At 44.8% G+C, this 25,021-nt stretch overlaps 1 long non-coding RNA gene across 1 annotated transcript in view; it reads right to left on the reverse strand.

Moving 5' to 3' along the window:
• Positions 1 to 2,151: 2,151 nt before the first annotated feature.
• Positions 2,152 to 25,021, reverse strand: part of LOC144151453 (uncharacterized) — a 33,924-nt gene continuing 11,054 nt past the window's right edge. Inside the window, exons 2-5 of the long non-coding RNA XR_013318879.1 lie at positions 23,682 to 23,833; positions 20,571 to 20,650; positions 8,145 to 8,222; positions 2,152 to 2,375 (exon numbers count right to left, since the gene is read on the reverse strand). This is a non-coding gene — a long non-coding RNA (uncharacterized LOC144151453). The remainder of the gene's footprint in view (positions 2,376 to 8,144; positions 8,223 to 20,570; positions 20,651 to 23,681; positions 23,834 to 25,021) is intronic.

Here is a 25,021-nt window from a genome sequence, read left to right on the forward strand (position 1 = left end):
TGCACTACCTTAATTCTCTCTGCATTGTGCATGAAACCCTTCATTGTCAAGCCTGTACTGAAGTTTATATTGGTTCAATTATTCCGGCTTGATTTTCTGTTTGCAGGTCGACGTAGTGGTGGCGCCTTCACTGAGAAGGCCTACCTGATCCAACTTGCGAAGTGTGCACGTGGCCCTGGTTGAGTTGCCAGGGATATTTTGGGGTGCGTTTGAACTCCAGAGGATGGGAAGGGGAGAACTTTGTGCGGGTGGAAGAGCAACGCTCCCAAATCCAGAGTTGGACCCAGTACGGGTGAAGGCTGTGAAGGTGGCCCATCATTTCCTTGGATATTTCCAAAAAGACAACTGTTTCCTTGATATTCCTCACTTTTTAGCATATCACCCCCTTTTCTCGATATGCACAATGAGGATCAGTGCATCACTTTTATGCTTCTTTAGAATGCTTGTGTTTTTGCTCAGATGGGTTATTCAGTTTTCAGAAGTTGCCTGACAGGTTCTATTTTTTGCAAACAGCATTTTTTACTAAATCAGAAATATTTCATAGAACCACTGAGCGAACAAAAAAATTCCGAAGAGATGCTGATTTTATTCTAATCTTAATGTGTTTGTTGCGGATTGTGCCAGGCCATGCTACGCGGAGAATCGCGAGACAGACAAGGAGGCTGGCAGAAACGGTAGTGTATGTGGCATTGTAGAACGCCACTGGATGTTACAGCTTGATGGCGCATTCACACGTAGAGAGAAACAATCTGACGATAGCCCTGAGGAAGTGAGGCGAATGTCCTGCAACTGCGCTGTGGTGTGACCACGATGGCTGCCGTGCTGCCCTTCCGTGCTGCACCCTTCCGTGCTGCAAAACGTTGTGTGACCCCCGCTGGTCCGGGCAGAATCCGCGAGGGAAAAGAGGTGCTTTTCCGCTTAACCGCCTTAGGAATAACCACGCTGGGCAGTGGAGCGAAAAACTGGTACCGTGAGCCAGCCCTGTAAGCCAGAAATATGAGATTTTACGAAATTTGTATCGGTTTTTAGACGATAACAAAGTGCGGCGACAACGATGGGCAAGCAAATGCAAACTGCCTAGCTGGGCACCTTCGCAACAACAAACTTGAGCCACCCAATACACCGTCCGTCCAAAGGGCTCAGGTGATAGTCCTGGTTTCAATCTTTGTGGATGTGTGTTATCTGAGGCAGCACGACTGCAGGTTTAAAGGGAGGCGCCTTCACTTCAGGAGGCACCCTAGACACAATTACGTTTGGCAATCGCTAAAAATTGATTGGGTAACTGTGCAGAAAATCCAAAATGCATTTTACGTTTTGAAGGCTACACAAGCGAAAAGTTTCTCGTGAGCACCGGCTATGTAAAAAAGCAGCCTGTCTTCTCTGCTGAACGGCGAAAGGAAGCAAAATAAAAATGTAAAATTTACCCTTCGTTTTTTGTGCATTCTGCATTAGGCTGAATCTCTAGTCACATGACGTGCATGCATTATTGCCACACCATAAATCCGTCTGTGTTGGTAGCGCAATAAAATGTACGTCATCACCCAACTGAAACTGGGCACAGCAATGTTCAAAGTATATATCAACAAAAAACCGTGGGCACTCGCAAGAAAATCGACAAAATATCAATAAAATTTAGTCGAGGCTCAACTCAAACTCGACGGAAATTTGATGTGATGAACTCGGCGGAAAATCAGTAAAAACACAATGGCCACATTTTTATAGAACCACAACAAATCGATAACAAAATTTCAATTGAACTTTTTAAATATTGAAATATGTTGAGTCAATTGAAGAAAGTTTTGGTTTAAACTCAACAAAAACTCTTGGTATGGTTATACCGGAGTTGTGTCTTTCAAATACTTTACTACTTTTTTTTCTGCGCTAACAAAGGACCTATTGGCATGGTTCTACAAGGACCTTTGTTGTTTGTTCTTGGAAGAAATGATTACTTACATACCTTTTTTTCTATTTGCTTGTTCTTATTTGGTTAGAAGAAGGTCATAAAATTTACCTCAGGAAAGTGTTTTTTACCCCAGTCCCCAAAAACAAATTTGTTTGCATGGAGGAAAACAAAACATGTAAAAATTGTTGTAAATTGATGTTCCTTGCTCGCTGTAGTTTAGGCAGAAAATAAAATATGTCACGCACAAAGAAAATCCGGCAAGTGTTTATTCGTTTTGTCTTAATGAACATAAGTATTAAACACCGATCATTTTACTCTGGTTTTCCTTTGTCGGAGGGTTTCTGGGGCCGGCAGACCTTCCTGTACACGCGGAACCTCGTTCTGCCGCAGATTTGTATATATTTACGTGCACAATTTTTCAAAGGAGCAGCCACCATATCATTCCATACGTGCATTTCGCAGAGAGAAAAACCTGAAAAAGGAAATATTCGGTGACGCAGAAAAGGCAGTTAGTTTTTATGTTCATTTCCAAATTGTGCCAGAAATGTCACTTCGAAAAGATATCCGAACAAAAAGTCAGATGTGCACTTCCTCATTCAATATATTGCTCTAGGAAGCAACATTTAGTCAAAAAGCAGCGTCGCGCGATACTCAAATTTACTTTGAATAAGAACTCGCTGCGATGCGCGGCTTAGCCATTTCAACAATTTTGTGATGGCAATGTGTCCTTAAATACCTGGCACTTGCTGCCTGGTAAAACAAGAACAACTTTTAAGATTTCTTTCACGCCTGCCCTTGCTGTCCACCTCGAGTGTCCGTCATCACTTCCCTCGCATGAAGTTTATCGATGTTACAACTGCTTCCCCTTCTCTCGATCGCTATCCTACTTAATACACTACATCCCTACGATTTCACAAACAGAATCATGCTTGTAATGTAAATAAATGTAACATAGGATCACGCGTGTTGTAAAAAATGTAAAAAGACTACACAGCACTACTCGGACAACCCCGAGCAGTCCAAGTCGTGCTGGCTACCACCCTGATCACAGGAAGCAAAATACCTTAACATAAATACCCCAGAAAGTGGAGGGAGAAATAGCCCCGCCGGTAGCGTTGTCGTCATCGCACCAGATGCCCATTCTGGAGGTCGTAGGTTCGGATCCCTCCCGGCGGGCATTTTTTCTGCACTTTCTTTCGGACTTTCGAGATTCATCATCTGTTTCAATGACCTCCCACATACTCCACTTTGCTTTCTTGTGTTTTCTTTCCTACCAGCCCTTGCCCGCCAACCCATATCTCTCCCATTATTCTCGAATTACTCCGGTCGTGTGCCAACTGTGACCAATTTATCCCAGGAAACTTCTTGATCTCATCCGCTCATCTAACTGTCTGCCGCCCGCTGCTACGCTTGCCTTCTCTAGGGATCCACTCTGTTACCCTTAATGACGAATGGTTATCATGCCTGCGCATTACATGCCCTGCCCACATCCATTTCTTCTTCTTAATTTCTACTAGTATATCCTTAACATGCGTTTGTTCCCTGACCCACTCCGCTCTCTTCATGTCCTTTAATGTTACACCTATCATTTTTCGCTCCATTGCCCTCTGCGTCGTTCTCAATTTAAGTTGAACCCTCTTAGTGAGCCTCCGAGTTTCTGCCCCGTAGGTGAGTACCGGTAAGATGCAGCTGTCATACAGTTTTTTCTTCAGAGACAATGGTAGTCTGCTATTAATTATCTGAGAATGTCTGCCGTATGCACCCCACCCCATTCTGATCCTTCTAATTATCTCTGCCTCATGGTTGGGATCCGGGGTCACCACATGGCCTAAGTAGATATATTCTTTTACCCCTTCCACTACCTCGCCCCCTATCCCAAACTGTTGTGCTGTCCCGAGGTTATTGATCATTACTTTAGTTTTCTGCATAATAATTTTCAGGCCCACGGTTCTACTCTGTTCGTCTTGTGCGGAAAGCATGCTTTGCAATTCGTCCCCCGAGTTACTTAGCAAGGCAATGTCATCAGCAAATCTGAGGTTACAAGGTATTCTCCATTAACCCTTACTCCCACCTGTTCGCAATCCAATGTCCTAAATACTTCCTGAAAACATGCTGTGAACAACGTTGGAGGGATTGTGTCTCCTTGTCTGACCCCCTTACAGGTATTTTACTGCTCTCATTATGAAGTATGATGGTAGCTGCTGACCCATTCTAGATATTCTCTTGTATTTTTACATAATGCTCATCTACCCCCTGGTTCCGGTATGCCGAATAACTGCTAGGGTTTTGACCGAGTCAAATGCTTTCTCATAATCTAAGTAGGCTATATATAGGTGTTCAAAATACTCAGCGCCCTTCTCTATCACCTGATTGATCGTGTGAATATGGTCCATTGTTGAATAATTTTTACGGAACCCTGCTTGGTGTTTAGGTTGACTGGAATCTAACGATGCAGATATTGTCTTAGAAATTACCTTGGTAAGTACCTTGTACACGACTGACAGTAAGCTGATCGGCCTGTAATTTTTCAGGTACTTCATTACAAATTTCTTATGAATTAGGATGATGTTCGCGTTCTTTCAAGATTACGGGACGCTTGCGGTAATTAGGGATTGCGTATACACGTTTGCCAGTTTTTCAAGCACAATTTCTCCGCCATCCCTCAAGAGGGCTGCTGTTATTTGATCCTGAGCAGGTGCTTTGCACTTTTTCATTTCTTTAAAAGCGTTTTTTATTTCTTCGGTCGTTACTGGTGGGATGCCTATCTTCTCTGAACTACTTTCTCGTTCGGCATTATCCTAGATGTCCCGGCTACAGTACAGATCCCTGTAGAACCCCTGGGCCACTGTGACTATGTTAACCCTATTTGTGATTACACTGCCTTGCTTATCTTTAAGTGCATACATCTGATTTTGGCCCACTCCAAGACGCCTCTTTACTGCTTTTAGGCTACCTCCGTAGTTTACAGCGCATTCTATCCTCTTCATATTATACTTCCGCATGTCAGCTGTCTTACACTTATTGACTAACTTCGACATCTCCGCTAGTTCTATTCTGTCAGCTGAGGTGGAGATTGTCATGTTTTGCCGTTTCTTAATTAGATCTTTCGTCTCCTGGGAAAGTTTACCAGTATCATGTCGATCCGTCGTATCCCCAACTTCTACTGCACACTCCGTCATAATGCGTGTAAGGTTGTCGCTGGCTTCCAGTGTCGTAAGCTCCGCTTCCTCGGTAAGAGCTGAGTACCGGTTCTGCAGCGCGATCCTGAATTATTTTATTTTACGCCTTACTGTTAGCTCATTAATCGGCTTCTTTCGTACTAGCTTATTATGGTCCCTCCTCATATCTAGGTCAATTCGAGATCTTACCATACCATGGTCACTACACTTACCCTTCCGACCACTTGCACACCCTTCACGACGCCTGTGTTATCGCATAATATGAAGTCTATTTCATTTTTATGGTCCCCATTCGGGCTCCTCCACGTCCACTTCCGGCTCTCCCATTTACAGAAGAAGGTAGTCATTATTTCTAGGTTATTCCGGTCTGCAAGCTCAACTAGTAGGTCCCCCCTGCTATTTCTACACCCCAGACCATAGTTCCCAACTGCTTTGTCTCCAGCCTGATGCTTGCCTACTTTAGCATTGAAATCTCCCATAAGTACGGTATACTGTGTGTTTACTTTAGCCATTGCGGATTCCACATCTTCATAGAAGCGTTCCACTACCTGGTCGTCATGGCTGGATGTGGGGGCATAGCCCTGTACCACCTTGAGTTTGTACCTCTTATTAAGCCTAATTACAATACCTGCTTCCCTTTCGTTAATGCTATAGTATTCTTCTATTTTGCCAGCTGTGCTTTTATTGACTAGAAATCCCACGTCAAGTTCTTTCCTGTTCTCTGACCACGGTAACATAGAACGCGTTCATTTTTGAGCACCGTAAAGGCTTCACCTGTTCTCGTAACCTCACTAAGCCCAATGACATCGTATTTGATGCTCTTTAATTCCTCGAACAACACCTCTAGACTCGCTTCACTAGATAAGTTTCTCGTGTTAAACGTTGCCAGGTTCAGATTCCAATGGCGGCCTATCCGGGTTCAGGTATTCTTAGCACCCCCCCACTGCGTCACAGGTCTGACCGCCGCCGTGGTTTGTTGCTTCGCAGCCACTGGACACTGAGGGCGGTGGGTTAATTGGCGTATATTCATGGCAGGCTGTGGCCGTTACTACACCAGTGGAGCCATTGCTCCTCTGGTGAGGGAGTGCGTTACCGCCAATGGTCGCCGGGGTCAGTCCGCACCCCAAGCCCCAACTGCATTCCATTCATCTTAAGCGCAGAAAAAAAACAGGGAAATACCGGTCCAGAATACCGGTCTGGTGCGATAACCACTACGCTACCGGCGGGGCTGTTTCCCCACCACTTTCGTTCTGACGCCAAAAATTCTTAACCTATTTCTATGACCCACCACAACCTCCCCTTTGCTTTCCGAGGTTTTCTTGACTGCCAACATGTATTTTCTGTCTTATTTCAGCGAGCCCTCATTTCCCATTTTCTGATTCGCTACATGCTTAGCGAGGGCCTCTGTTCTGACAGTCTTGGTGCCAAAGGAAGCTTAAGACAGTTCAATGCTTGTGGACCACTCTCGACATGTCGTAGACACTCGAGTCACGGCCCGGTGGTTAAAAAGAAGGTCACCTTCACCCGACTAGTCCGAGTGGCGCTGGCTACCACCCCCAAGTGCAGCAAAAAAAATACCTTAACATAAATACCCCAGAAAGTGGTTGAGAAACAGCCCCGCTAGTAGCGTAGTGGTTATCGCACCAGACCAGTATTCTGGAGGTCGTGGGTTGGGATGACACCCGGCGGGCATTTTTTCACCACTTTCTTTCTGACTAAAAAAATTCTTCACCTGTTTCTATGACCCACCACAACCACTGCCAACCCTTATTTTCTGTCTTATATATATCTAGAAAGTGAAGGAGAACACAGTAGCCCAGATAGCCGAATTGGTAAGGCATTCGAGATCTAATCGAAAGGAGTGGGTTCCGTCCCAACTCTGGGCGCGTGTTTTTCTTTCTTTCTTTCTTCCGTATATTTAAAAAAAAGTTAACTTCAGTAACCGTAGTAAACAGAAGAGCCTAACCACACCCCTGTGCCTACTTTGGCGTTGTAGACTGCCGAGCTATCTTTCTGTATTTCCTCAACGAGCCCCTCATTTCCTTACTATATTATTCTGCGAAAGCCTAGTGAGGGTGCCGGTTCTGGCAGCCTTGATGCCAAGGTAGCATAAGAGCGTTTCCCACCAGTTACCCGCTCATGACAGGCTTTAGACGTGTTCGTCACGCCCAGGGGTTGAAAAGAAGGTCCCCTTCTCCTCGTGTAGTCAGAGTGGCGCTGACTACCACCCTCAAGCGTCACACTTCTAGTAAATATAAATAGCCCAGGAAGTGGAGGAGAACACAGTCACCCGGATAGCCGAATTGGTAAAGCATTCGATATCTAATCGAAAGGCGTGGGTTCGGTCCCCACTCTGGGCGCGTGTTTTTCTTTCTTTCTTTCTTGCGTATATTTAAAAAAATGTTAACTTCATTGCCCATAGTAAAAAAAGAGCCGAACCACACCCCGATGCCTACTTTGGCGTTGTAGACTGGCGATCTGTATATATATATATATATATATATATATATATATATATATATATATATATATATATATATATATATATATATATATATATATATATATATATATATATATATATATATATATATATAAGTTCAAATTAATAATGAGGCTGCGAATTACCCTGCGATTCCTCGAAGCGCAATAAGACAGTTTAAATTGTGGGTGAAGTCCGATTAGTCCTACTATGCATATACGTCGAGATAGAACTATTTTTCTGAAATTTCAGGTGTGTATATGCCGGGGCGGTCATTTATAATTAAACAACGATTGGTGAAAATGACAAATGTTTTTGTCTTACTGGCTTTGGGGCCGACATTACCGGTTTACAGAAAGATTATTTTATTATGGAGGACTCCTTTAAACAAACACCAGTGCAGCCAGGAAGTTTCAGGAAGCAAAAATGTCTCTTAATTTACGAGAACGTGTTCCCAGTACTTTTGACGGCACATGTACAGCACTATTAACTGGTCGTATCAACTTAGCTTCCCTATCGATCAATATGGCGCTGTCAGTTCGGCACTTTTTTACACACACAAATAGAAATATTAGCTTACCTTGAGATTCGTATTTGAATATTGCACAATGCAGGGTGTGGTTGCAGTACATCAATTTGAAAGTGAGGCCAGGATCATCTGCAAAAAATTGTGTTACTTGACACCAGCTTGTTGTATTTAATATATATTTAATATAAAACGTTTAAAAGAACTCTCCTTGCTACGTTGTTTGGAAAAAGAAATTACGGAGTTACAATTGAATTCACGGAGTATCTAGTGCGCTCTGATTATAAAACTTCTGTCACCGTTCAATACGAATATTGTGAAGCTACGCACATAAAATAGAGTGGCAGTGGAGCGTTTTCTTTGTGCCAACATTTGTTTATTGCGATGTCATCTTATGTTGTATAGATAATCTGTTAGACGTGAATCCACATACGAATAAGTACATGCAGAGAAGGAAGATGCCTTACATCGTACCCTGCAAGACCGAGGATATGACTTCTCAGCCTGTGCGTTGTGACTCGCGTTTGAAGTTTTTCACGGGAGCAGCTCTTATGTTTAACGGTTCTTAAGAATTGTTTCGGTTATCAGGTTAGTAGGAGCATGTTTTCACCCTTCAAGTTCTATGCTCGGGAAGAATTTATGTACTATATTTCCCTTATCTAGCTGTGTCTCAGCTTCCCAATAAGTAGTTAAACATATCCTTTGATATACGGCTCCCCAATGGTTTTCCTGAGTTCTTCTTTTAAGACCTTTATTTCTTTCCGCGACGCGTTTACTCTTCTGATGCCTTCGGTGAGTTGTTTCAGGTGCTTTGGGCCTTTAATTTTATGTTAGCGAGGTCAGCATTTTGCCAGGTGAGGTAGTGTATTTGTTTGGACCATTTTGATATGGGCAGGTATGTGATCGCTCCGGTCCACTGAGGCCTGTAGCTCTAGAATGAAGTGAGAAAAGTGTCATGGCGTGGATCATACCATTACTTTGTCCTCTTCACCACATCAACAGATACACCTCACATAGTTTTCTTGTGTATCGGTTGATGGCTACACGTATGAAAGCACAAGTTCATAAGCCCCATCGACCATCTGCACAACGTGTTGCACTAGCTGATGCAGATGCTTCAATAGACCTAGCTCACAAGCTTAGCCGCCACATTTTGTAACCATGATTTTGTGATTATGAGGTTTAACTCGGCGACGCTACACAGGCGATGAGACGCGCCGTAGTGCAGGGTTCCAGAATACTTTTCACCCCTTGGGGATATTTAAGTAAGACGAAATATCGTACGCACGGGCTTTCTTGCTTTTCCCCTCCAACAGAAAAGCGGCTGCTGCGGCCGGGAATCGATTATGCGTCGTTCGGTTCAGCAGCACACCTTAGCCACTGAGCCACCACAGCGGGTTTTTAGCATTTTTTGACAGTGACAAAGTCTGGGGGGTTTCGTCGTGATCGCCATACTTTAGGCACATTCGATTTACCATTCCTAGATGCGCCTTGTCAATTGTTGTCCAGTAATGACCTACGCCTGCCTGGGGAACGCTTCACAGAAGAAAGCTCCCTAAAGCAGATAAAAAACCCTAGGTCAATTATTATGAGGTGAAACCAAACTGGAACGGCAAAAACACTTACAAATAAAATAATGAATAAAGCTCACACTCACGCGTAAGACTAGAAGGTAGCGAAGCCGTACGTAACCTTCATAACCATCACGAAAGTTTAAGTCTATGACTGCAGCCAATTTGCTTCGTTTTCGCTGCCGCAACTACCTTTCCTCCATTGTTGCTGCTATAGGAGTGAGTTTTTTTTTTAATTTTCTGGAAGAAATAAACATTGAACAGCAGCTTCAATGGGCCTACGCTATGGCGTGTCTTCCTCGTTACGAGAATGTGTTGCCACAATAACGGCGAATGCTGAAGTCTTTCTCGTTCCGAGACAGTGTAGCCACGATTACGACGAAAGGACCAGTTTTAACGCGATAGCGTTATTAGGCTCAGTTTTCGATTTATCCGTGGCTCCTAGACGTCCGCTTTGAGCTCTATTCACCGGGCGTCTACGGAAATACGTCACCGATGCCACCCGAAGGCTACGACTGAGGCGGCCAGATTTGACGGCTCCGCGGAATTTGTAATGTGGCACAACGGTAACAGATGTTTGCAAAGGAGGACAATAATACAACGTCGGATACGAATGAAAGGACACGCGCTTTCAGCAGGTGCCGCGCCTGCGCAGTTACGTTTGCTCTTTGGTTCAAAATGCTGCAGTAGCACGCCCAGTTCGTGGTAGCATGCCCGGCCGACACGGTCGCCAGCCGTGTCCGCAACTTACGCCATCGCATCAAAGCGTGTTTTCACAAGAATATATTTCCGGTCAATCACGCCTCAAAGCTACACGTGGGCTACGAGGCGCGCCGTAGCGGATGTCTGCGGAACAGTTCAGGCCACTTTAGGATCTTTAACGTTAATCGAAATCTCGACACAATGGCGTTTTTTGTGTGTGCTTTGATCAGGAAAACGGCCTCCGGGGCTAGAAATTGAACCCGTGTTTGGGATCAGTAGCTCAACGCCTTACCTACTGAGCCACCTCGGCGTGTTTTACAGTTGGACTTACGCCCGAACCAACATTGCGTGGCCTAAATGAATCATGTGGACAAACAATTAACGCCGGTCTCTAAGAAATTAAGGAAGGAATAGATTCTAAGTAAAACTGAACTAAAAAAAGAGCCCACTATATGTCATCTACTCTCGAACATTTTGAAAAGCCTTTCAATATTTCCACGGTTCCGTCTCCTCTGAATGCTCGGTCTGCACGCGACCAATGGCGACACGCGGCCAAGGTAAACATCACCCTAAAAATGGGTACGAATGTCCTCCCAGAGAAAAGTCCCGTAAGAAGGATCGGCGTTGCTATACAGACAAGCGGTAGTGCCATACTCCATATCGCGAAAATCTAAACTCTAATCAGTTGCCCACAAACAAACGCCCAACCGAGAACAGAGCAAGCAAAAGTGAAAAAGGAATGATAATACTCATACAACAATTGATCATGACCCGAATATTGCAGCACCTACCCCGCCAAAAATTTACCCGCACCGAAGAAAGTGCAAGGAAAACCATCATCTGGACAGCATATAAGGGAGTTCTCAACCTCGCAATTTTCGCAACCCTTTAAGCAAACAGTGAATCATCCGGGTAACAGAAGGGACTTGCATGCACGGGTATAGAAGAAAGAGAAGGTCATACTTTCCCTGCAGATATGAAATAACAATATTCGGAGCAAAGAACCGACTTGGAAAGCGCAGGACAAGGCCCAGTGAAGGTGAGTGGGAGCGTCCTTCATTATGCAGTCGTCCTAAATAGGATGTTGGTTATAATGACGATGAATATGTCCTCAACTTGTGTCTTTTAAACGCATTTTAAGAATGCGATGAAATCTCTCTCTTAGCACCAAGAAGTCGAATTTAAAACAAACTCAGGAGGGCCATTCTACCCCGACCGGCACCACACCTTAAAAAAAAAACCACTGCACTCCATGTCAGACATGGCACCGATCCAGTGATACCGCGTGAGAACATTCCTGTACCAGTAATATGGATCATATTGTAGACACAAAGTGGCGATATAGCAATACGAGTTCATTCGGGGAAAGTTCCAATACCATGAGACCACAGTAAGCACTGATTTCGGGCTGTACAAAAGCACGAGTCTCCAATTGCGGTAGCTGACTACTCTGAAAATCATCGTGACTGCATGACCATCAGATATAAAAGAACAAACAAGAGTTGGAATCATAGTCGTGGGAATCGGAACAGCAGAAGTATGAAATAAAAGAGTAACGTGATTACAGACTCTCAAAGGACATTATACTGTTTTCTGCAGGCAGCATACTTAAGCAGAGACCAACGCTGTGACCCAAAACAAATCAAGCTCACATGCCGTACTCCTTGTGACCACGACTACTATATTTCCCTCGCCGAAAAACGTTACGAAGGAACCATCATCCTATGCCTAAATACGCGATTTTTCGTCTTGCTGCAACGAGGTATCAGTGCCATAGAATTACAAACTCTGGGGACGAAAAAACAACCCCACTATCTCAAAATGAATGTGCGTTGAGGTGTTCACAGGGAAGTTAAGATATTTGCTTAAAGCTGTGCTAACGTGAGAGAAATATCCACCCTTTTAACGTAAACTAGCAAGGTGACAGGCTATGGTTAGGGGAGAACAAATTAAACAAACAATAAAATCCTTTTCTTCGAGACATGGGAGGAACCTTTGACAAGCTCGTTACTTTAAGATCATCGCGAGCTGATTGAGAAAGCAAGGGACGGAGCTGCTGCATCTAGGGCCGTAGACTCCGGTTTCACTAAGAAAAACAGCGCAAACGACAGGACGAAGAAAGGTAAGACTAAACTACAGGCGCTGTAGTTTAACAATGTACCAACTGGCCCGTCAGCATACCCTTCCGGTTTCACCTTTGACCTTCTAGCCATCTCTTCACCCCATTTTCTATCCCAACTATTTCTTCCTGAACAAGGATTTTCTTTCTTTTTCTATTTCTCTGTTTCTCTTCGAAAAAAAGGAAAATTGCTCACACCCCCAAGATATCACAGAATAAATATTTTTATACAGACCCACTGACGCAAGCTCGCTAAAACTTACCAACACCTCACATCCGCAATATTTCGCGCTCACATTTTAAGCCACAGAAGCGCGGAGAGCCTTTGTCTCTCCTGGGCCCCGGCGATTGATAACCCTCGCTGCTAGTCTTTCTCTTATCGATGGCCTTTAGTGCTCATGAAGCATAGATCGGAAATGCAGGAACTACGTATGGAAACGCTCCGTGGGAGTCGAAGTATCCAAACGTAGATGCCCCTGAAACTTTTTTTGGCCCATCATCGCCAATCTTCCTAAGTGGTTATGCTTGGCTTGACGAACATGCTCTGGGGAGGTCGGGCGCTCGCCGCGAGGCCCGCCTACTCGAGCGCTAGGCATTTTCGTCGTTTTGTACACTCCCGGGCGATTGCCACGAGTCGTGTAGTCACGTGAGCACGCTTAGAAATTTGTTGATAGTTTTAACTGCGGACACAAAAAATACGATTTGCTAAACAGCTTCGTTTTACTAGTTGCTATACAGCTTCCCTGTTTAAAGAAAAATTAGCAGTGGCATAGCTCGGCTATGCCAGGGTATACGTACCGTGAGCTAAATGACCATAAAGAACAGGCAGCGCAAAAAAGGACGGATCAAAAGAAGAATTAACGACGACACAGCGCTATGCTCACTTTTCGATATGGTCACTATGCACCAACTAGCCCAACGCCATACTTCATGAGCGAAAGTTCAGCTGGTTACTCTTAGGTTTCATGGTTGTCTAGGATTAGCTGATTATGCTTACTGCTGCTAAAACGATTTCCAATCCAATACAATACAATTCAATTCAATCCAATATACAATCCAATACAATCCAGTCCAGTCCAGTCCAGTCACTGCTCCTCCCGAATGCGGAGCATGGCTCTCGAGGAACCACGCGAAACGGCTATCGAGCGGTTCCTGCGCAGCGTGAGACTTAGCTACTGCGCAACGGAGGGGCACAGCTAGACACGCGCAGATGCCAGTGCCTCTGCCGCGGCTATGACGTCACTCCTCTGGAAGGCGCAGACCGGCAAATGTGCAGACCCAATTCTCTACACATCCGTACTGCAATTGTATTGGATTTCAATCGAACACAATCCAATTTATTCTAATCCAAGCCAATCGAATCCAAGCGAATCCAATCCGATCCGTTCTAATCCAAACTAATACAATTGTTCTCGCGCTTGCGCAGAACGGCCCTTCACGGGCCACACGAAACTGCTCAACCTCGGCCAGTGCAGCTGGCGCTACAAAAGCACCCATGGACATTTCTTTCCGCAGTTATCCCTGTCACAGGTAGCTACAAAATAGCTGAAACCGACCATGTGCAGCGTTCCCGCTCATGGCAGTCCGTTCAACAGCGATTAATCTGTAGTTACTTAGATTAATGTAAATTCTTTCGCACTGCTAATATTGGGGGTGAAAACTTGGTTTGCGCACAGTTTCAAGACCTGCACGTTTTGCGGCTAGGTTCCTGAGCCATAGAAACTATCCCATATAAATGCATGGGGAGTAAAATTTGATCGCGAATTACACATAAACTATTCAGAATCCTGAAAAGTTCTAGTGTTTCTATCTTCCCGTTGAAGTCTTGCTTTGTGCCAAATATCACTTTCCTGAAGTAATTTTCCTAGGTTCGGGCGAGGTTAGAATTTTGAGCGGGAAAGCTGGGTATGTAAAGGTGAGAAAACTCCTCAACATGAAAAAGATTTTTAATAAAAGCCAGCTAACCACGCAGTACTTCGCACTAATATCTAAGCATGTTCCAAAAAAGCAATCGCAACTGCGAGGAAACTTTCCGAACCACTGAAATATGATACAAGAGCTGCGACTGAGCTAGACGAAACAAACCTACACATAACATTGTTCATAAGGCATGAAAGTGTCATAAAAAATGCCACGCGTAATACAAATTGCGTTTCAAATCAAACAAAACAACTAAAACACTATAAATATTGTGCTTTTTTTCTATGAAGAAGAAATACCTGTGAATCTACATGCAGTCTACGGAGTTCACGCAACAAAATACGCTTGTTTATAATTTTTGATTCTGCCTACTTCCTAGCCAATTAGCTGAAGGAAACATGGATGAACTTGAGTGTTTTTTCCACAAATGTGTTACTGTCTGTTTCCCACCTGCGTCTAATCATCATTTTCTGGGTCACCAATCGACTATGCTCGACCACGGAGGCTGCGGACAGGTCACATTGGTCCGTTTGATGCGTACGTTTAAATCTCCCGCCGGGAAAATGATTATTGTTGGAACTTTCATGGAAGACGAAGAAGCTCGCACCCAGCTCAGCAGGCACTCAGACGAAGAAGACGAAGACGACAAAGCGAGGCGACGAGATGGCTGCTTTGAGAACGGTTCCCTCTCTATAATGTTTATATATTGCCTTTTCCTAGACGACGGCCTCCTCCGTTACCTCCCTGGACGTTTTCCACATGGTGCCGACACCCGGGGCGTCAAGCCACACGACGACGTGAGCCATGCAGCGGAATTATATTCTTCTACCGCCATGCTCACCCCGAAGCCAAGAGAAGGCATCGAGACAGCGGAACCGGCTCCGCATTTCCCAGAACAGCCTTTTCAAATTCAATCGTAAGCTTATTGCCCCGAGATAACGCCTACTCTAGAGCACAACAAAGACGTGGAGGCCGCAGTTTCGATAGAAAGACTCCAGCACAGTGCCGACCGGCTTGCTGCAATCAGCGAGAAGGTAGATGCCCTTGCATACGGAATCAGTGTCGATGGCCAACACGACGATGGTCTAGATTCGGTCAGAGAAGCATACAGAAATATTTGTTACCTGGAAATAAGACTTTACGGGCGAGAAGCCCTCGCCCCTTAGGAGGGACATCTCGCTAAAGAGGAAAGAAGGCAACACCTACCGCTTTATGAATCGAGTCCTACAAGCGAGAGTAACGAGCCTGAGCAGGGAATCGAAACCTGCAGGATGCCAACGGCTTCGACGACATCGATGGGCATTTCGGTAATCGCTCATGAAACACAAGAACCATCAAGCATATTTGCATCACCAGCCGCAACTACGCATGGGCCTCTATTGATGACCACTCGGCTGAAACGACACCCCAGACCTCGGTGCATCCCTCGCTCAGAAATGAAGACGCCGCAATACTGGATACACCACACCAGCCACCGAAAGATAGCCAGAATCAATTGAGATCATCGCAGCCCGTGTACACCACATCCGTGCCCGAAGAGAAAATTGTGGACGACGAACCGGCTTCCGAAGGCCTTACCGGCTAAGCCTACGCCCCTGAAGTGCTTGAGACCCGCCCTGCCCATACAAAATATGTACGTGCAGACTGTATCCAGGAGGATTTTCTGAAGACGGAAGAAGTGAATCTAGATACTAGTGGGCTACTGCAAAAAGTGCAAGGAACTACACAGGGCAATAGCGAGTCATCACTGAGACAGAATCGCGACCATGTTCCGGATGTGTGTCCGCGACAGGAGTGCGTTAACGGAGTGAGACTTACGACCGAGATATTAGTGGAGCGGCTACAACAACATGATATCAGTGCTACAAGAAACGAACTGTTTAAACGCACTGCCCGTAAAGACTCAGATTCCTCGATGACCGTGCACCTTTATGTCGACTTCGCCACTGCTGCAGACTACGCATCCCCATTTCCAGGAAATAGGCCAGATGACAACGCTGTCGTCGGCATGATCACATGTACGACTAAGCAGGCCACCAGACGTATTCACAAAGTAATGAAACCTGGACAGCGTGGTCCTGAGAAGGTTCACACAGAACAAGATGTCAACGTTCAGGGTTTTAACCGGGGCATCAGGTGCAAAGGCAAGATGTCAAGGAAACTACATTCTCAGCCTTTTCCCATTGTGAACTGCCAAGGAAGATACGACTGCGACCAGTCGCCTGACACAGATATCAAAAGAAAACATATGGCAAAAGTGAGAAAAAAGGCAAAGTCACGAAGAAAGAGAAGGCCGAAGATCAGAAAAAAAAACGAACCTGAGACTCCGGCTGGACATCAATGGACGAAACACCATTGCTAGGACTGGGGCAGTACCTTCATCGATTTGTCTTATCCCGCATACACGAACGCTTGTGGGGCGGGAAGATGTTGGAACTTTCATGGAAGGCGAAGAAGCTCGCACGCAGCTCAGCAGACACTCAGACGAAGAAGAGGAAGACGAGCAAGCGAGGCGACGAGATGGCTGCTTTGAGAACGGTTCCCTGTACGTAATGTAAATATATTGCCTTTTCCCAGACGACGGCCTCCTCCGTTACCTCCCTGGACGTTTTCCTGGATGTCTTCAGAGAAGACCTGAAGCCTACTGTTCAGACAGAAGAGGCGCTTAGTTACGGTTTTCGATTAGTAGAGAATAAAGAGGGAGAGGTAGCTGAGGCGATATTAGAGAACACCCGGCCCTTGTCTCCTTTTCGCGTTAGTTCACAGCTTGAAGGTTCTGCAAGCGCTCTTCGGCTGAGTCCGTCCTTGAAGAGGCTGAGGGAGTTCTTTTGTGAGCCTTCTTTCGGTGATAGTCCACTTTTATATCTTTATATCTTGGGGGAAGGTCACAGAAGAATATCAATGAGCATAGAAGCATATGATGTAGTCGGTACGTTCAACGCAGTTTGACCTTCGATGTGGCTCATCAATTCATAATAAAGCCTCTTAAAGCTACAGTGTTGGACAAGGGAAAAAGATCTTGCAGGGATCGTAGCCGGTATAAATATTTCTGCTCAATTCTTTTGGTGTCGCCAAATCTTTGCTTCAAGATATCTTTGGCAGTCGGATAACACGCCTCGCCCGTCGGCAAATACGGTACAGAGGCTGCTGCGTTACCTGTAAGAAGGGTTCGCAAGTAGTAAAACTTCTCGATTTTTGTCAAGGTGTTGTTGCGGTCGATGGTTGCTTCAAACTGCTTCCAAAAGGTCAACCACTTCATAGTGTCACCGCTAAATGGTGCCATTTCAAGTGGCGGAAGTGTAGGTTTTATGTGCCTAGATTCCAATTGCTCATGTGACATTGCGCTGTTTCCGGAAGCTGTTTGCAAGACAACAGGTCTTGTTTGGGTCTATTGTAGTCCGGAGAATCGACATTTTATCAAGAATTTGCTCGTCTTTCTCCATGCAGTGCTGAAGGTCTGAATCCATGGAGTCTATTGGAAGGTGGGGCTCTAACTCAGCGTTAATGGCGGTGAGATATGCGTTGAAAGTGGTTAGACGATTAAGCATTGACTGAAGGTTTACCACAGGAGATCTGCCAGACTGGATGGCGGACTTTACTACCTTGACCAGCCTCGTTTTTTGGCCGCGGCGGATCTACCGCTTCAACTTGGTCGCTTCAAATGGCGTCGTTGTGGTCTCGCTTCTCAGTCTATCTTAAAGGGACTCAGGAAAGCCTTTTGTAAACGTTTTGTAAAAAGGGAGGTCAGACATGCTCTTCTTCGCATTCGCAGTAAAACAATTAGCGCAGCTTGCTCTAGGTGGGGTGAAGACGAGAGAAACATCAGAGGTGGCGGCTACCCTTTCTTCGTCGGAGACCCGGATATTTCCCCTTACGTGCATTTCCGAAGTTGCCGCTGAACGTTCACCATGGCTGACAGGCATGGATCATTTTGTCCACATGCTTTCATATCTTTCTTTCCCAGAGTGGACCGCGCTAGCGTGCCCTAGAACCCCCTGCACCGGCTTCGCGAACTCGCGATCCGTAGCGCGAACTCAGCGTTTGTGTTTTCCACTTCAGAGGCGAACAAGCGAGAATTTGCGAAAAGAACAGCACGCCAGATATAACGCTACGAACGCAAGACAGTGTGTTCTATAAGGTCAAACTGCCCGACCCCGGGCGCTCCTCACCAGGCGCGTGCTCACGTGCACTCGGCTTTTTTCTTTGTATTTTTCTGCGAGCTCCTCACGTGGCGCAACACCACGCGCATACCTAGAGAACGCCGGACGTCCGTCACGAGGCGCGCGCTCACGTGCTCTCGGCTGGGCTGAGTTTTCTGGTAACAACCCTCGGCGGAACTAAACAGGTCCGCTTTTAAAATTTCTGACTTGGAAAGTTGTTGCAAAGACATGCACTGCTGTGTTTATGTACTCAGTAGTTGCCTTTGTCGATAGCCTCGGCACCGTACAAAGCAACTCGGCAGTATCATGATGTGAATATCGCAAGTTCGAGCCCCCCCACGGGGCAGGTGAATTGCTTTTTTCTTCTTCATACCGTTCTGGGCTTAGCTTTCGGGTAACGCTCCAAGGCCGAACTAAAGGCTTAACCTGCTTGCTTTGCTGTTAAAAAGTCGCCTATTTACTGATTTTAAACTGATTTCTACGATCGCTAACAAGAAGCGGAACCTCTGGACCTCGAGACCGGCCGCCACACGCTGGGTAAGAGAGTGGAAAAAGCACGCATATAAATCGACTAACGCCTCCCTTGCTGGTTTCATCGGTCATTCGATCCCCACGGGGTATAAAATTTAAATGCACGTCCAGGTAGTCCTGGCGCACTACCCAGACTGTCTTTACACTGGGTACCCATAAAAGTTCACAAGAAGATTGAGCGCCCGGTTGCGTCCTGGACTGACCCTGGATGGACCGCTACTTATAATCAAAGAGGTCCACCGATAGCAGGTTATCAGCAGGTCACAATGAAGAACAAAACTTTCAGGCATCACTACCAGCACCAGATTTACTTTCGTTAGTTTTGCGCGATTCTGCAGCGTCGCCCATCCTATCGATTCGATTGATTTGATTGATTGATTGTGGGATTTAACGCGCCGACGCAACTCAGGCGATGAGGCGCGCCGTAGTGGAGGGCTCCGGATTAATTTTGACCACCTGGGGATCTTTATCGTGCACCGAAATCTCGTACACACGGGCGTTTTTGCTTTTCGCCTCCATCAGAAAAGCGGCCGCCGCGGCCGGGAATCGAACCCACGACCTTGTGCTCAGCAGCGCAACGCCTTAGCCACTTAGCCACCGCGGCGGGTCCATCCTATCGATTCCTAAGCCATCACCCCTCATGGTGCTCAGAAAAAAACGCCGATAACGCCAACTTAGCCGCCGTCCAGAGAGCTCATTTAGAGTTTTCTGTCGGTGCAGACGTCAGTCTGAGCACGACACCCCGTGCAATTGAAACAGACGTTCATACAAGACGTACCCAATCGCTAGTAAAGTTGCGTCTGCTTTTTGTGCAGTACTGCAGACTACCACAGTTCCCCTGAAGTACTAGAAAGGTCGCAAGCCCAGGCTTTGCGCAGTCGTCTTGCGAAAAACACTAGATACGGGACGCTGACAATGTAGGGGTCTTCGCTCGAAGCATCCTCTTTGAGTAAACGTATTCTTGTATTGGCAGAAAACAACTCATTTATACATAGCAAGACTGTTTTGCAGAAAACCGATAGATCTTGGAAATTTGGCAATGCAATCAAGTTGGAACTGTATTGCCTCTTCTTGCTATCTTTAAAAACCTCTTCTACTACTTTTTTTAAACAACCTCTATGGTTGTTGCAAACTGTGGGCTGTCTATACAATTCGTCAAACTCTTAAACTTTGACAAACAACATGGGTTTCAGGGCTTTCATAAGCATGATCTCTAAATTCGTATGCAGTCATCGAATGGTGCCTACAAAATAGACGTTGACCAAACATAATAATGCACGTGGTTCCTTACCAATATAAAATATTTGCTCATGACGCGAAGTAATAAAACGTAAAACGTGCTCTCAAAGCTTTACTGAGGTTAAAAAAAGAGATGCAAAAAATGTTTAACCACCGGTTTTATAGCAAACCCATTGCTAGGACAAGACCAAAAATTTTGATTACGCAGTATTTCTATTAAAGAATATGTGGCTTTCACCTTGAAGTATTCTGACATCCAGTTCCGGGATTTTTGTAGTATTTTCTTCTAAAAGCTTCCCAAAGAGAGGCGTAGTTTTCCTGAGAAAATGGGCAGAGAAATAACAATGAGGTATTAAAATGAACCAGTATTTTTGCTTAAGATAGGAAAACTGTTTCTATTTTGCATAATTCATTCCAACATAGCGCATTTAAAAATACACCGCGTATCAAAACTCAGTACAGTTGCACAGCCATAAGAGAAATTCGCGATATTCATTTCATTTCGTCTTCGAAATTACGTAGAGCGGACCTGAACATGTATAGAGAAAGCACCCAATGCATTTGATAGGCACTTACAAAATGCAACAAAAGTGAACCAGAAATTCTAACACATGTCTGCGGCGCTTTGCGAAGCACGCAGGGCGGCTGTGTCCTAGGGAAAACTATAACATAAGCAATTGTTCCAGGCATGTACAAAAAATTGAAAGCGTTTATCGTGAACGCGCTGCAGGGTTCTTTCAATAACATTCTATACGGTAGGTAACATTCGGGAATTTTGAATTTAAGGTTTCCTTGTGTTTTGCTGAAGTGGCAAACATTACGGCACAATAGAAATAGAGAGATACTTTATTGCAAACAGCTTGGCTGAATCGGATCGTAGAAAACTCTACTTCCGCCAAACAAAGTTCTTGGTTACATTAGAGGGTGGTTACGAAAAAATCCTCACAATCTGTGTCCACACCTAGCGTCTTTTACCCGCTGCCATCGTTAGTGGTTAAAGGATTCGCTCGCTGTGCCTAAAGAATTGAGTTCAGTTCTGTCCATGGTGGCAGTTCCTAATATATGAAAAGTAAAACTCCTGTCTGTGGAACTTTCAGTGGACGTGCAGACTACGGGTGAAAATAAAAGCAGCGGCGCGCCGCTACATGCCGCCCAAACATATTTGTAGCTTGCGCTCGTGAAGTCTATTAACTCGAAAATTTTGGCATTTTTACCCAATATTCTTATCGAAAAACATCTACGTGAGGGGTGCGTTGGTGTCTGTTTGTGACGTCGAGAGCTTGTCACCTTGAGCCAGTAAGAAAGTGCTCCATGAAATACGTAACTTTCCTTGGAAACATTTCACCGCGTTAAGAATTTGCAAGTGCAAAGAGATGTCATTGTTTCTTTTAATGGTATGATCCAACGCACGCCGTGATCTGATATACATTGCAACGACGTTTACGTTAACGTTCCTCCTGTACGGTTGTTTAGTATCGGAACTAACGAATCTACTTCATTCACGTAATATTTTGTATAGTAATGCAAACTGAAGCATTATTTGTGTGGTTGGGAAAAAACTGAACCGCCACAAAGCAGCCTGGCCAGATCCTTTTTATGAATATCCTAATTGGCTACTTCATCTTCTCAAACTTTCTCTTGGCGAACCGTAGCCTGAAACTGCCTTAGTAGTTTTAGTAGCGTCTATTGGCCTAAAAATGCGTGCTCAGGTAAATATACCATTGACGATGACAGTAGCTATCATAGGTTCCATGAACATTCAACGATTCCTTTTTTGCTGCCAGCGGGGATGGGCAGCTTTATTTCCCGTTCATTGTGGTGCGGTGTCTTAATGTTAACCATAACGTTGACTTTGAAATTTAGCATCAGGAACCAATACTACAACATGAAACACAATGGGATTTCCCTTGCTTTACATTTCGTTACTGTTAAAGTTAGGAATACCGAAAGTTAAGATTGAATAAAAGTCTAACATCACACCAGCTCAAGTGATGAGGTCAGCTACGATGTCATCAAGAGGAGGCGAGCAGCATATTCGGCTGTGTGTCTATATTTCGAAGCACGTAAATGTTTCCAAAAGATAAAAATTGAACCGGAGCCTTTTAATACGGCTTGCCTTATAGCCCACATGTAGCTGCTGCCCTTTAAACCCCTATATTAAAAATATCAGTTACGAGGACAGTAGCCGATAGAAGTTTAATGCCGATTCATCAAGTGTTTTTGGCTGCGGGACTCACACAACCACCAACACATGCTCATAAAGGTGATTGGTTAACTGCGGTGTCGGCTACTATGCTATGCTTCCGGCCGATTTGCACATTTTATTTTGGGACCGTCGCCAACATACCATCCGGGACTGTTCGCGTAGCCACTCAGAGTAATTTTATATTTAAAAAAACTGCAGCCTTCCGAGGCTGACGACATATTCCCCAATTACAGCTGGCAGTGACGCGCGCGTACGCACAAACATGTGATTTCTGTACAAAACTGAAAGTGACACTGATGGGCATTCACGTATAAGGAGATAGCTAGGGCGCACGCGAATATTGTTAATATTTGTGAAATTATTCACACCAGTTCACCAACAAGATATACATGATGTCAACTTCACTGTCAGTATTTGTTACAGGTGAGAAGTACTTTTCTGGGTGTATTTTGCAATAAAATGTCGCTCTTTTTCTGGCCTGTAGCGACAGAGTATATTGGTTTGACCATTTTATGTACCCAACATTTGGTATTTCTCCCTAGGAGCAAGTAGCCATATTTGTATTTAGATCGAAAAATTACTATGCCAAAAAATACGCTATTGAGGTGGTAATCCTGATTTTCTGAATACCTCTTCAATCGTTAAAAATATTGTAAGGCAGCTTGCACTAACTAAGTTTTTTTCCTGTCTGCTTTTTTATCAGCATTTATGTCTCTAAATTAGCGACATCGCTTTCTAACATTCATTTCCTTAGAAGAAGTGTAGCAACAAGCCACCGTACCAGCGGCAGCAAGGTGCCGCAGGCCAACGAGTGCGCTCACTCGTCGGAGCCCTTGCGCGCCCCTGGCATCTGTAGATAAAGACCCCACGGCGTTCCGAATAAACCGGCCTTGCTACGTGGTCGGGTCTCCTCCCTTTCAACACCTCCGTAGCATGCGCTCTACAGAAGCATTTAGGTAACTTTTTTCCCTTCGTTTGGCACTTTTCGGGCTTGGTTCTCTGGTATCCATATTTTGAGGTATGCCCTACAATGCCACTGCTATTCCTAAATGTATTAACTCTAAAAAAACCTTCTCACACTTACTTCACATAATGAAACAATGTTCCAGCCCATTTCGGTATATGGAGAATGTGCATACTCACTCTTGGATTCCAACCTGATAGGTAAGGTTAAAACTGTAATCAGTGTTGTTGAGGTATGTTTTTCTATACCGAACACATTTTGTACCATAATTTTTTGTTGGACGCAAGTAATTTCTGTACAGCGACCAAATATCATGTTCGGTGTCGAGGAACTAGAAAAAGGCAAATGAAACAGTTTTAATAGTTTTGTTAAACATATGCTGTACACATTCAAAGTTGGAAAGAAAAAGACTTAACACGCATCTAAAGCACTGCAGCGAGCGCCAATTTTTTCTGGAATTTCATCGTTCTATCAGAGTTGTGGCTAACAGGTCATAATGACAAAGTTCCTTCTTTGCTAAGTTTGAAGCAAAATTCACGTGGAACTTAACTTACCCAATTCCATCTTGGAAGCACATTTACAACAAGGAACACAAATAGTAAAAATCCCTAAATTTGTGTCCTATAATACTCCAGTGGCGACGTCATCGTATTGATGCTAAAACCACGTTTACCAGTGTGTCAGGCGCTAACTAACAATATAGAGCGGTTACATAGAGCTGCTCGTCCAGCATTAGCCAGATGGCGCAGCACCGCACTCGCGCTGGCACCCTCGTCCAGTTTCGATTACGCCGGAGACTCCCATTGTCCGCTCGATGTTCGTGGTTAGAAAAATGGGTTAGGCACTAAGAAAAGTCATAATTGAATATTGTGGATGGATTCGGAGCTGCTGTTGGCCGTCGCGAAATGGAACAGAACGTTCGCAGAAGCGCCCCAATGTACGTACGCATGTGAAGTCTCCTACGCTGCACCACCAATCGTGATTCAGTCATTCATTACCAATTCAGATGCCCCCAGTAGGCCAACATGTGGCGCTTATTACGAGAGGTAGATCAGAGGAAGTGTGGATAAGCAGAAAAATAACGTTGTCGGTTACAACTGTGGCTTGGAACATATGTTCAGTGTGCCCCCTGAGCGAGCATCACGCAACCTGCGAAGGGCACTCTCGGTAACAGACGTATCTGACATCTTGAGCGATACATTTCCCTGCGGAAATTGTTGAAGCAGATTTCTCTAACGGTACATTTTCAACGTAGTTTAATACAGAAGCAAAACTGGCGCTGCACAAAATGTAAGTTTGCCATTTCAGCTCTCTGTAATTAAATTGAATGTTGGGTTCCAATAGGCGGCATACCTGTTTATCGCAGTCAATTCATTAGGTTGGGGATAAATAAAACTTGCAGCAGAAAATGGGACAACATAGAATGCACAATTGCACAAGTAAACAAGTAAAAACAAAAACTGCGGAAATTCAAAAAGTGTCATGTCGGATATCCTACTAAACTAGTTATGTAATACTT

This window comes from Haemaphysalis longicornis, unplaced genomic scaffold (genome assembly GCF_048455015.1).
Source record: "Haemaphysalis longicornis isolate Haplotype H1 unplaced genomic scaffold, Haemaphysalis longicornis Haplotype H1 scaffold_9, whole genome shotgun sequence".
NCBI classification, from domain to species: domain Eukaryota; kingdom Metazoa; phylum Arthropoda; class Arachnida; order Ixodida; family Ixodidae; genus Haemaphysalis; species Haemaphysalis longicornis.